Consider the following 14,126-nt stretch of genomic DNA (forward strand, 5'->3'; position numbering starts at 1 on the left):
CCTAACTAAAGAACACTCCAACTCTTTAACCTGCTGTGTTTACTTCAAAGCACCTATCTCCATAAAAATGACATTATTATAATTGTTGTATGTATTTAGAGCATGTATTTGCCAGTAGAGAGTTGTTTAATAATAAAATATAGTCACCACTAAATTATTGACATTGACATTGAAGTCGCTCAGTCATGTCTGACTCTTTGCGACCCCATGGACTGTAGCCTACCAGGTTCCTCCATCCATGAAATTTTCCAGGCAAGAGTACTGAAATGGGTTGCCATTTCCTTCTCCAGGAGATCTTCCCAACCCAGGGATTGAACTCAGATCTCCCACATTGTAGGCAGACGCTTTACAGTCTGAGCCACCAAGGGAAGTCTCAACTAAATTGTTACTGACTATAATTTATTTAGTACTTACCGTATGTCAGGTACTCTTCTAAAAATTTTATTGTATTACCACATTTAATTCTTAATAGTTCAGGAGATTTGATTCCTTTACTGCAAGTTCGAGAATGCCTAGAATGGTGACTGGCATAGTATAGCAATAGAATTAAAAATGTGTTTCATAAACAAATAAGTTTCATGAATAATGCCCTAAGTTACTGTTTTCCTAGGAATGTGAGTGAAAACCATTTCAACAAAGATAATATAAAATAAAAATAAAGTAAAAAAGTGTTGAAGGTAAGAAAATTGCATATAAAGTACTCAACACAGAAAAAATTAAAAATTTCAAATTAATGTAGCTCTAGCTAAAATTTATTATCTGTCCTATACTTTATATTTAAAAATGCATGTTTCCTTATTGAAGAAAGTGAGTGACTGTCAGATGAACCATTTTCTGAAGAGTTCTGGGGGCCTTGCTGGCTACGTCTAAGTGAATTATTTACTACAGGTAAATAATGATAAGGGGACGACAGAGGATGAGATGGTTGGATGGCATCACCAACTGGATGGACATGGGTTTGGGTGGACTCCGGGAGTTGGTGATGGACAGGGAGATCTGGTGTGCTCCAGTTCATGGGGTCACAAAGAGTCGGACATGACTGAGTGACTGAGCTGAACTGAAACGGGGATGAATTTTTAAACACATTTCTTAGCACTTCTGGAACACATGGAAATGTTGATTATCAATGAAGATCTTATAATGCAAGCTGCAATATAAACGAGCAATGTTTCAGTGTTCATAATGGAGCAGGTTGAACAATTAATATGTCTTTTATTAATATCTACTTATAGATTAATCATGCCAAAGCCTTTGACTGTGTGGATCACAATAAACTGTGGAAAATTCTGAGAGAGATGGGAATAGTAGACCACCTGACCTGCCTCTTGAGAAATCTGTATGCAGGTCAGGAAGCAACAGTTAGAACTGGACATGGAACAACAGACTGGTTCCAAATAGTAAGAGGAGTACGTCAAGGCTGTATATTGTCACCCTGCTTATTTAACTTATATGCAGAGTCAGTTCAGTTCAGTTCGGTTTAGTCGCTCAGTCGTGTCTGACTCTTTGCAACCCCATGAATTGCAGCACGCCAGGCCTCCCTGTCCATCACCAACTCCCGGAGTTCACTCAGACTCGCGTCCATCGAGTCAGTGATGCCATCCAGCCTTCCTCGGTCGTCCCCTTCTCCTCCTGCCCCCAATGCCTCCCAGCATCAGAGTCTTTTCCAAGGAGTCAACTCTTCACATGAGGTGGCCAAAGTACTAGAGTTTCAGCTTTAGTATCATTCCTTCCAAAGAAATCCCAGGGCTGATCTCCTTCAGAATGGACTGGTTGGATCTCCTGGCAGTCCAAGGGACTCTCAAGAGTCTTCTCCAACACCACAGTTCAAAAGCATCAATTCTTCGGTGCTCAGCCTTCTTCACAGTCCAACTCTCACATCCATAAATGACTACTGGGAAAACCATAGCCTTGACTAGAAGGACCTTAGTCGGCAAAGTAATGTCTCTGCTTTTGAATATGCTATCTAGGTTGGTCATAACTTTTCTTCCAAGGAGTAAGCATCTTTTAATTTCATGGCTGCAGTCACCATCTCCAGTGATTCATGAGAAATGCTGGGCTGGAAGAAGCTGGAATCAACATTGCCGGGAGAAATATCAATCACATCAGATATGCAGATGACAGCACCCTTATGACAAAAAGTGAAGAAGAACTAAAAAGCTTCTTGATGAAAGTGAAAGAAGAGAGTGAAAAAGTTGGCTTAAAGCTCAACATTCATAAAATGAAGATCATGGCATCTTGTCCCATCACTTCATGGGAAATAGATGCGGAAACAGTGGAAACAGTGTCAGACTTTAGTTTTCTGGGCTCCAAAATCACTGCAGATTGTGATTGCAGCCATGAAATTAAAAGATGCTTACTCCTTGGAAGGAAACTTATGATCAACCTAGATAGCATATTAAAAAGCAGAGACATTATTTTGCCAACAAAGGTCCGTCTAGTCAAGGCTATGGTTTTGCCAGTGGTCATGTATGGATGTGAGAGTTGGACTGTGAAGAAAGCTGAGCGTCAAAGAATTGATGCTTTTGAACTGTGGTGTTGGAGAATATACTTGTGAGTCCCTTGGAGTGCAAGGAGGTCCAACCGGTCCATCCTAAAGGAGATCAGTCCTGGGTGTTCACTGGAAGGACTGATTCTGAAGCTGAAACTCCAATACTTTGGCCACCTCATGCGAAGAGTTGACTCACTGGAAAAGACCCTGATGTGGGGAGGGATTGGGGGCAGGAGGAAAAGGGGCCGACAGAGGATGAGATGGCTTAATGGCATCATCGATTCGATAGACATGAGTTTGGGTAAGCTCTGGGAGTTGATGATGGACAGGGAAGCCTGACATGCTGCAGTTCATGGGCTCACAAAGAGTTGGACACAACTGAGTGACTGAACTGAACTGAACTGAAAGTATTACCTTTACTTCTAATGTAATTGACATGTAGTCAAGAATAGGCACACACATTAAGCCTTGGGCTAGGGAAAGAACAGGTAAGAAATTCAAAAGGACTTTTCAGAAAATATAAATGTTTGTACAAGTGGAAGAGAAAATTTGAATAGGGAAAAGACAGTTGAAGTTCTGAATGAGATTCTAAGAGATGTCTTAAGTTAGTGGAGTAGAGAAACTTTTGTGTCATAAGAATCTTGGAAGTTATGAAATGCCTTGGACTAAATGAAAGAGTTAATCAAAAGTTGATTTAATGTTATGTGGTAATGATGCTCATGTGTGTGCATTTTCTAATCAATGGCGATTTATTTTGATGATTTCAAGAGACAGTGCACTTCTTGGAATGGCAGTGAACGCTCAGAACCCGGTCCAGAAGAAATTTATCATTTCTTTAACTCTGATAGCATGCATTGACCTGTAGCTTAAGTGATATATTAACATAAGCATTGATTTGTTTATCATCTTCCTTGTTCTTCCCTAGGATTTTTGAAAGCTCCATGTATGCATGTCTAGGAATAGAATCCCCTTGATAACAAAGCCAGAGACTTACATTTTTATCTCTCCCACACAAAAGTGATTTATTGTACAAATCCATTAATTTAAAATCCGTTGATAGCTTTCCCCCAAAAAATCATAAAGAGAGAAAAAGTGTTGAAAATATAATTAAATCAAAGAATGCTCAGATGATTTAGTAAGTTCAAACAGACTTGAAAGATAATCCCCATTTGTCTCACATCCTTTACTCCTGCCTTCTATTTTTCAATGTCAGCATTATTTCTTGGCCCGCAAACTCTCTCGGTCCAAAAATATCTGAGTTATTTTGTAAAGTGCTGCATTTCCTCTTTAAATTCAGCTTTATCCGCCTAGAAATTTCTAGGCTTATTAATGTTGCTAATTTCATCACTGATATTGAGTCACACAAAGTAAAATGTTAGCCTGTACTTTGACAGATTCATAATTTTCTTTTCCATTTTGAAGGAATCAGAGGGCTACAATTCTACTCAATCCATAAGAAGATAGTTTTCACTTTAATCACTTTATAGTAATGACTTTCCCTGGGGTCTCTAATTCCAATGGGCATTTTTGAATGCCTCATTTTACTTGACCTTCAACTAAAGTTACGACTGTGTACCATCTCTCTCCTTTCTGAAACTGAAACACTTGATTTCTCTTTGTGGTGTGGCACTGATGTATTTCCCTACTGGCCAATTTCAGTCTTGTTTTGGCATTCCTCTACCTGAACTTTAACTGTTACAACTCAGAGCTTTTTTTGTCCTACCCTTTACTCTAGCTGATAATATTTATTCATGCCTTTACTCTATTAAGGCTCCACTGGTAGCTCAGTTGGTAAAGAATCACCTGCAGTGCAAGGGACCTGGGTTCAATCCCTGGGTTGGGAAGATCCCCTGGAGATGGGAACAGCAAGCCACTCAAGTATTCTGGCCTGGAGAATTCCATGGACTGTATAGTCCATGGGGTCTCGAACAGTCAGACATGACTGTGGAACTTTGACACGTATACTCAATTAACGTCTATATCATCTCGACATTATTTTTTTCAAATTTAAGTATGTCTTCCAGCTCTATACTTTTATAAAATTATATACAAAAAATAAATGGAATTTTAGCTGAACAAGGTAGAAAATAGAAGTATCACTTGACACGTCCTCCATACCCACCCACTACACAGTTGGTCACTAAATTTTTTCAAAGTCATCTCCTCAAACCCTTTCAGGTGTGACCTCTCCTTTCCATCTCCATATAGCCTTCCCGACTCTGAGTTACTCTGTCCTGTGGATCATCTTCCCATATTCATCTCTGTAATCCCCTTCCTATAGTAAAGCCAATAAGAACTTTTAAAAAGAAAGAGATACACAATGCTCTAATTTAAGATAGTCTAATAGTTTCTCCTGGTCTTTTGGAGAAATATCAAATCCTTCTGACTCAATGGACATGAATCTGAGCAAACTCTGAGAGACAGTGGAGCACAGGGAAGCCTGGTGTGCTGCAGTCTATGGGGTTGCAGAGTCAGACATGACTCAGCGACTGAACAACAACAATAAAACCCTTTAATCCATGCAGGCATTTATATCAAGGTAGGGCTTTTATTTATAGTTTATTCTTTTGCCATTATTCTCATCAGTCCTTGGGATAGAATCATCCTGACCTTTTTATCATCTCTGCCTTATGTCGAAATTCTGTTTATCTCTGTGAATTTGCATGCATTGTTCTTGTTATTTTAAGAATCCCCTCCTCACCAAATGCCTAATTTATTCTCATTAATACTTCAGATTTCAGGAAAATCTTTCCAGGATACCCATAAGCTTTGTCTTTACAAGGTACCCCAGGGTTTTCCCATTACAACATTTATCTTGATAAGAACACTTAACATGATGCTACCTTAACAGATTTGTACATGTACAATATTTTACAGTTGACTATATTTACAGTGTAGCAGATTTCTACATTTATCTCTTTTATTTATCATGCTGAATGAAATTTTATTCCCATTAATTCTCCTCTCCTCCAGCGCCAGAAAACCATCATTCCAAAATCTGAGTCTATGAATGTGACTATTTCAGATGCTTCATGTAAGTAGAATCATGCAGTATTTATGTTTTTGCAACTGGACTATTTCATTTAGCATAATTCCCTCAAAATTCATCCATGCTGTCATATACTATAAAATTTCCTGATGTTTTTAAAGCCTAATAATATTCCATTGTACACATGTATCCTATACTTTTTAAAATTTATTCATCTTTTGATAAAAATTTACTTTGTTTTCATATCTTGGCTTGTGTAAAAAGTCCTATAAGTTACATGAGATGGCTAATACGTCTTCCAGAATCTGATATCAGTATTTTTTCCATAAATACTCAAAAGCAGGATTACTGAACCATGTGGCAATTCTATTTTTATTTTTTTTACGCACTTCCATGGTGGCTCAGATGGTAAAGCGTCTGCCTACAATGCAGGAGACCCGGGTTCGATCCCTGGGTTGTGAAGATCCTCTGGAGAAGGAAATTGCAACCCACTCCAGTACTCTTGCCTGGAAAATCCCATGCACGGAGGAGCCGGTTGGCTACAGTCCATGAGGTAGCAAAGAGTTGGACACGACTGAGCACCTTCACGTCACTTCATCCTGTGTCTCGTCGAGGTTACAATATTTTACACTCCCACCAAAAGTGTGCAGTGTTTCTAACTTCTACGCATTCTCTCCGACATTCGTGGTCATTGCTTTGTTTTGATAATAGCCAATCTGGCAAGTGTGAGGTCACGTTTCATTGTGGTTATCATTTGCATTTCACTGATGATTAGTTTATATTTTCAGCCCACGTGTTTCTTTTGAGTTACATACTCAATATTCGACTGTGCATCAGATATCTCTACTTGAGATGTCCAATATCTATTCTTGGTGAATGTGATCACAGACAATTAATTAATGGAGGTAAAAATAAATGTTGAATGTTTACTATGTGATAGACAATCTTTTTTCTAAGTATTCATGGAACAACAGTTAACAATGGCACATGATTTTCTGCCTTTAGAAACTTACTGCCAAGGGATTGTGGGTAGGAAGGGAAAATAGAGTCAACAAACAAGTAAATGATGTAAACATATATCATATAGATTGTGATATATGCAATCAAGGGAATAAGGATGGTGATGTGGCTTAGGTAGCATCGATAAACCACTTTTAAGGAGTCTGCATTTGAACTGAAATGTGAATGATACAGCAGGGAGCCAAGGAAGGATAATTCCATGCAAATGAACCTTTAAAAGCAAATCTATAGGGATAGACAGGAGTTTCAAATTTTGATTGGAGAAAAGTAGACAATGTTACTGCAAGATAATAAGAGAAGGAAAAACGTAGTTAGAGATGGTATCTTAGAAATAAGAGGGGACAAGGTCAAGCTGGGAGCAGAAGTTATAGTAAGGAGTTAGAATATTATTTTAATAGTGAGAAGTCAAGTAAGTGTTTATGAAGTAGTATATAAAGATATGACTCAGTTTACTTAAAAATGAATCTCTTTGTAGTTGTATTTTAGGTTGGAGGTGAGTAATTATGTACCCTAGAAGACAAATTAGTAGGTTATTGTAAAAGATTAGGGGAGAGACGATGGTGAATTGAAATAATGGTCATTGTGAATATTGAGCATATTTTGGAGGGAAAATAATATCAATCGATTATGATTTGACTTATTCCAGTCAAAGAAAGGGAGAAATGATGAAACAGTCTAACATACTGGCTTGAGCAACTGATAATGGTGCTCTTAATGAAGCTGGATAAGTCATAAGCAGCAAATGGGAGGAAGCATAACATGGTAAAATTGAAATGCATGAAACATCAAAATAGAGATATTAAATAGTTTGTATGGAAGCTTCAGTTCAGTTCAGTGCCTCAGTCATGTCTGAGTCTTTGCGACCCCATAAATCGCAGCACACCAGGCCTCCCTGTCCATCACCAACTCGTGGAGTTTACCTTAGGAGAATATATATTTGGATATATATTTGTGTCATTATCAGAAAGCCATATGCAGTACACAGAGATGAACTTGATACTTAAAAAATATATATTTTGACCATGCTGCACAGCATATGGAGTCTTATTTCACCAACAAGGAATCAAATACGTGGACCCTGCACTGGAAGTGCAGTGTCTGAACCACTGTACACCATGGAAGTCTCTCAAGATGCTTCTTCATGGCAGGACTTGCTGACCTAGCACCTGAGCATGTCCTCAATAGACAGACTCCAGTTGTCAAATCCTCCAGGGTCTTTCTGGGGTACACAAAGTCCTTTCTCTCAAATCACACATCCCCAGGGCAGCAGGCATACGATAACTAACCACAGGGGATATATACAAGTTTCACCTCCATGGGACGCTTGTCATGAACTCACGGGAATTTCCTAGGGGTTATTATTAGCCCACACTGCAGTCTGACATTCTTACTCTGCCCAGTCCCATGCTCTCCCCAATAAATATCCTACATGTTCCTTGTCTGTGTCTATTTACAGAAAAACAAGCTTGCGATGGCATGACACTGGATGCATGATGAAGAAAGAGAAAACATGGATAGTAATGAGAAAAGGGAGAGGAGGGAAAAGGGGAAGAGAAGAGGGGGCCAGAGGTAAGAAGAAAGGAAAAGACAAGACAGAAAAGAGAAAAAAGATGAAGAGAAAAAAGAGAGTGGTGGTAAAGAAACAAATGGGAGAGGAAGGGAGGGTGAGAAAGGGAACCCACAACCAAGATCCAATAATAAAAACTTTAAATTTTAGAAAAAGGAGGATAACCAATTACGAAAAGGGGACAATTTAAAAAATGCACAGAAGCAATCAACTTCTCTATCGGTTGCTCATGACAGTAACTTGAAAGACATCCTTGACACTTGACTTGTATCAGTCTCACTATTCAGGCATTATTGGAGAAGGGAATGGCAAACCACTTCAGAATTCTTGCCTTAAGAACACCATCAACAGTAAGAAAAGGCAAAAAGATAGGACACTGAATGGTGAACTCCTGAGGTTGGTAGGTGCCCCATATGCTACTGGAGATCAGTGGTTCAAATCCTTATGGAGTGGAAGTGACAAAAAGATTCAAGGGATTATACCTGATAGAGTGCCTGAAGAAATATGGATGGAGATATGTGACATTGTAGAGGAGGCAGTGATCAAGACCATCCCAAGAAAAAGAAATGCAAAAAGGTAAAATAGTTGTCTGAGGAGGACCTACAAATAACTGATAAAAGGAAAGATGTTCAAGGCAAAGGAGAAAAGGAAAGATATATCCATTTGCAGAGTTCCACAGAACAGCAAAGAGAGATAAGAAAGCCCTACTCAGTGATCAGTGCAAAGAAATAGAGTAAAACATTAGAATGGGAAATACTAGAGATCTCTTCAAGAAAATTAGACATACCAAGGGAACATTTCACGCAAAGATGGGCACAATAAAGGACAGATATTTTATGGACATAACAGAAGCAGAAGCTATTAAAAAGAATGGCAAGAATACACAGAAAAGCTATACAAAGATCTTCACAACCCAGATAATCATGATGGTATGATCACTCACCTAGAGCCAGACATCCTGGAATATGATATGGGCCTTAGGAAGCATTACTACGAACAAAGCAAGTGGAGGTTATGGAATTCCAGTTGAGCTATTTCAAATCTTGAAAGATGATGCTGTGAAAGTGCTGCACTCAATACGCCAACGAATTTGGAAAACTCAGCAGTGGCCACAGGACTGGAAAAGGTCACTTTTCATTCCAGTCCTAAAGAAAGGCAATGCCAAAGAAGGCTCAAACAATTGTACTCATCTCACATGCTAGCAGAGTAATGCTCAAAATTCTCCAAGTCAGGCTTCCAAAGTACATAAAACATGAACCTCCAGACGTTCACGCTGGGTTGAGAAAAGGCAGAGGAACCAGAGATCAAATTGCCAACATCCACTGGATCATCAAAAAATCAAGAGTTTCAGAAAAACATGTACTTCTGCTTTATTAACTATGCCAAAGCCTTTGACTTGGTGGATCGCAATAAACTGTGGAAAATTCTGAAAGAGATGGGAATACCAGACCACATGACTTGCCTCTTGAGAAATCTGTATGCAGGTCAGGAAGCAACAGTTAGAACTGGACATGGAACAACAGACTGGTTCCAAATAGGGAAAGGAGTACATCAAGGCTATATATTGTCTCCCTGCTTATTTAACTTAGACGCAGAGAAATGCTGGGCTGCAGGAAGCACAAGCTGGAATCAAGATTACTTGGACAAATATAAAAAACCTCAGATATGCAGATGACACCACCCTTAAATGCCAGAAAGTGAAGAAGAACTAAAGAGCCTCTTGATGAAAGTAAAAGAGGAGAGTGAAAAAGTTGGCTTAAAGCTCAACATTCAGAAAAATAAGATCCTGGCATCTGGTCCCATCATGTTATAGCAAATAGATGGGGAAACAGTGTCAGACTTTATTTTGGGGGGGGCGGGGGGGCTCTAAAATCACTTACAGTTGGTTACTGCAGCCATAAAATTAAAAGATGCTTGCTCCTTGGAAGAAAAATTATGACCAACCTAGACAGCATATTAAAAAGCAGAGACATTACTTTGCCAACAAAGGTCCATCCAGTCAAGGCTATGGTTTTTCCATTACTCATGTATGGATATGAGAGTTGGGCTATAAAGAAAGCTGAGCACCGAAAAATTGATGCTTCTGAACTGTGGTGTTGGAGAAGACTTGAGAGTCATTTGGACTGCAAGGAGATCCAACCAGTCCATCCTAGAGAATCTCAGTCCTGGGTTTTCATTGGAAGGACTGATGCTGAAGCTGAAGCTCCAATAATTTGGCCACCTGATGTGAAGAACTTACTCACTGGAAAAGACTCTGATGCTGGGAAAGATTAAAGGCAGGAGATGAAGGGGACAACAGAAGATGAGATGGTTGGATGGCATCACCAGCTCAATGGACATGAGTTTGGGTAAACTCCAGGAGTTGGTGATGTACAGGAAGGCCTGGTGTGCTGCAGTCCATGGGGTCACAAAGACTTGGACACGATTTTGAGACAGAACTGAACTGAACTGATTCACTCATTAAGGGTTTTCAAATTGCATTTTCTAAGATATATCTCACTAATTATTTTTCTTTATATTGTGTCTCCCCCTTTAAAAAGATTTTATTGGAGTATCATTGCTTTACAATGTCGTATTTGTTTCTACTCTAGAGCTAAGCGAATCAGCAGTTCAGTTCAGTTCAGTTGCTTAGTCGTGTCTGGCTTTTTGTGACCCCATGAACCGCAGCATGCCAGGCCTCCCTGTCCATCACCAACTCCCAGAGTTTACTCAAACTCGTGTCCACTGAGTCAGTGATATCATAACCATCTCATCCTCTGTTGCTCCCTTCTCCTCCTGCCCTCAATCTTTTTAGTATCAGGGTCTTTTCAAATTAGTCAGCTGTTCATATCAGGTAGACAAAGTATTGGAGTTTCAGCTTCAGCATCAGTCCTTCCAATGAACACCCAGGGCTGATCTCCTTTAGAATGGACTGGTTGGATCTCCTTGCAGTCCAAGGGACTCTCAAGAATCTTCTCCAACACCGTGGTTAAAAAGCTCCAATTCTTCAGCGCTCAGCTTTCTTTATAGTCCAACTCTCACATCCATATATGACTACTGGAAAAACCATAGCCTTGACTGGACGGACCTTTGTTGGCAAAGTAATGTCTCTGCTTTTGAATATGCTATCTAGGTTGGTCATAATTTTTCTTCCAAGGAGTAAGCGTCTTTTAATTTCATGGCTGCAATCACCATCTGCAGTGATCTTGGAGCCCAGAACAATAAACTTAGCCACTGTTTCCACTGTTTCCCCATCTGTTTGCCGTGAAGTGATGGGACTGGATGCCATGATCTTAGTTTTCTGAATGTTAAGCCTTAAGCCAACTTTTTCACTCTCCTCTTTCACTTTCATCAAGAGGCTCTTAAGTTCTTTCCTTTCTCGGATAGTGTGGTGTCATCTGCATATCTGAGGATATTGATTTTTCTCCTAGCAATCTTGATTCCAGCTTGTGCTTCATCAAGCCCAGCATCTGCCATGATGAACTCTGCGTATAAATATGTATACACATATCCCCTCTTTTTTGAACTTCCTTCCCATAAAGTCACCACAGAGCACTGAGTAGGGCTTCCTGTGAAATGCAGCAGGTTTTCGTTAGTTATCTACATTATAAATAGCATCAATAGTGCCCCCCCGAACCATGCGGTGGGTTGGTAACCTGTTTCCATACACCCACGTCTGTTCTGCGATCTACTCTTTATAACCTAGAAGCATACTGCTTTGTTTTTTAATAGACTTATTTTTAGAGAAGTTGTATGTTCATGGCAAAATTGAAGAGCATGTATAGGGATCTTCCACATCCTCCCTGACCCCATACATATAATACTCCACCCACAATTACCAAGGTTCTTCACCAGAGTGATGACACTTTTGCTATGACTGACAAACTTATACTGACATTATAATAACCCAAACTCCATAGTTTATAGTAAGGTTCACTCTGTGTTGTACATGCTATGGGTTTAGAGAAATATGGAATGGCATGTAATGTGTCTTCCATAACAGTGTCAAATACAGTCTTTTCACCATCCTAAAAATCCTCTGTGCTCCGCCTATTCATTTTCCCACCCCCAAATGTACAATCACTGCCAGTAGCTGTCATTTTTATTGTCTCCATTGTTTGACTCTTTGTAACCTGCCATACAGTTAGAACCATGTAGTATGTAGCCTTTTCAGGTTGCCATCTTTCATTTAACTATATGCATTTAGATTTCCTCCATGTCTTTTCATAGCTTGATAACTCATTTGTTCAAGTGCTGAATAATAGCCATTTTTTTAATATACCATAGTTTATTTATCTGTTCACCTACTATAAGGCACATTTTGTTTTCAAATTTTGGCAGTTATGAATAAAGTTGCTCTAATCATTAGGATGCAGGTTTGTTGAGAACATAAGTTTTCACTTCTTTTGGATAAATACCAAGGAATTGCTGGTATTATTATTTATTGTTTTAATTTGTATTTCTCAATTGGTATATCATATGGATCCTATTTTTGTGTGCTTATTTGACATGTATATTTTTCTTTGCTGACCTGATAAGGTGTTCAGTGCAATTTTTCATCAACTTATTTCTTGTCTTCTTGTTGAATTTCTAGAGTTCTTTGTATAGTTTTATAATAATCCTTTATCAGATATATTTTTTGCAATTTTTTTCACCCAATCAGTGGCTTGTCATTTCATTCTCATATAATTAATGTCTTCTTTAGAGCAGAAAATTTTATTTTCAAAAAAATTCAGCTTGTCAATTCTTTGTTTAATAGCATGCCTTTGGTGTTTTATATAAAGTGAAGTTGCTCAGTCGTGTCCGACTCTTCACGACCCAACGGCCTGCAGCCCGCCAGGCTCCTCTGTCCATGGGATCCTCCAGGCAAGAATACTGGAGTGGGTTGCCATTTCCATCTCCAGGGGATCTTCCCGACCCAGGGATGAAACCTGGGTCTCCTGCATTGCAGGCAGACGCTTTACCATCTGAGCCACCAGGGAAGCTTTTATATAAGGACTTTTATATAAAAGTCACTACTAAGCAGGTATTAGGTTTTCCTTAGTGTCATCATTACAGCTGTATAGTTTTGTGTTTTACCTTTAGACCGTTGATCCATTTTGGATAATTTCTGTGAAGAGTGTAAGGTCTTCATCTAGATTCAGTTATCTTGCACGCAGATGTTCAGAGCAATTTTTAATAAAATAAATCTGACCCTATAGCAGCTATGTCCATCCTCGTCAAAGGCTTCCCCAAACTTTTAGGTCAGACTCCTTTACTATGGCCCTCTTGGCTGTATATTAAATGCCACTTGCCTATCTTTCCAAAATGATCTTAGAATTTTCTCCCTTAGTCACAGGTATCTTGTTTCTGTGGCTACATTTCAGTTTCTGAAGGAGTTGATTATTCCAATCTCAGGGCTTTAAAATAGTCGGCTCTGCCTTACTATAGCCACCCTCTCTTAATTACCATTTCATCTTCACATCTGAGTTTTAGGTCTTTGCTTCAGGGCCATCTTTCCTATTCACTTCAACTAGGTAAGGTACAATGTGAAGGATGCTGACTTTACACTCTATTTCCCCCCTTGCTGCTCTTGTTCCAAGCACGATTTACAATGGCTTAAATGTTTGTTTCTTTGTTTGTTTTCTCAGATGGCTTGAAACTCCATGAAAACAGAGGTCTTATCTAACTCTAGTATCCTTAGCAGTGTGCCAAAGAAATACCTGCTGCTGCTGGTGCTAAGTCGCTTCAGTCGTGTCCCACTTTGCGCAACCCCATAGACGGCAGCCCACCAGGTTCCCCCTTCCCTGGGATTCTCCAGGCAAGAACACTGGAGTGGGTTGCCATTTCCTTCTCCAATGCATAAAAGTGAAAAGTGAAAGTGAAGTCGCTCAGTCGTGTCCGACTCTTCACGACCCCATGGACTGCAGCCTACCCAGCTCCTTCATCCATGGTATTTTCCAGGCAAGAGTACTGGAGTGGGGTGCCATTGCTTTCTCCAAGAAATAACCTAGTGTTCCTGAAATATTCATTAGACTGGCCATAACACTATGGTTATATTAAGAAGACAATAATAATTGTGCCAGCTTAACACACAATTTTCT

The sequence above is a fragment of the Ovis aries genome, chromosome 5 (assembly GCF_016772045.2).
Source record: "Ovis aries strain OAR_USU_Benz2616 breed Rambouillet chromosome 5, ARS-UI_Ramb_v3.0, whole genome shotgun sequence".
NCBI classification, from domain to species: Eukaryota; Metazoa; Chordata; class Mammalia; order Artiodactyla; family Bovidae; genus Ovis; species Ovis aries.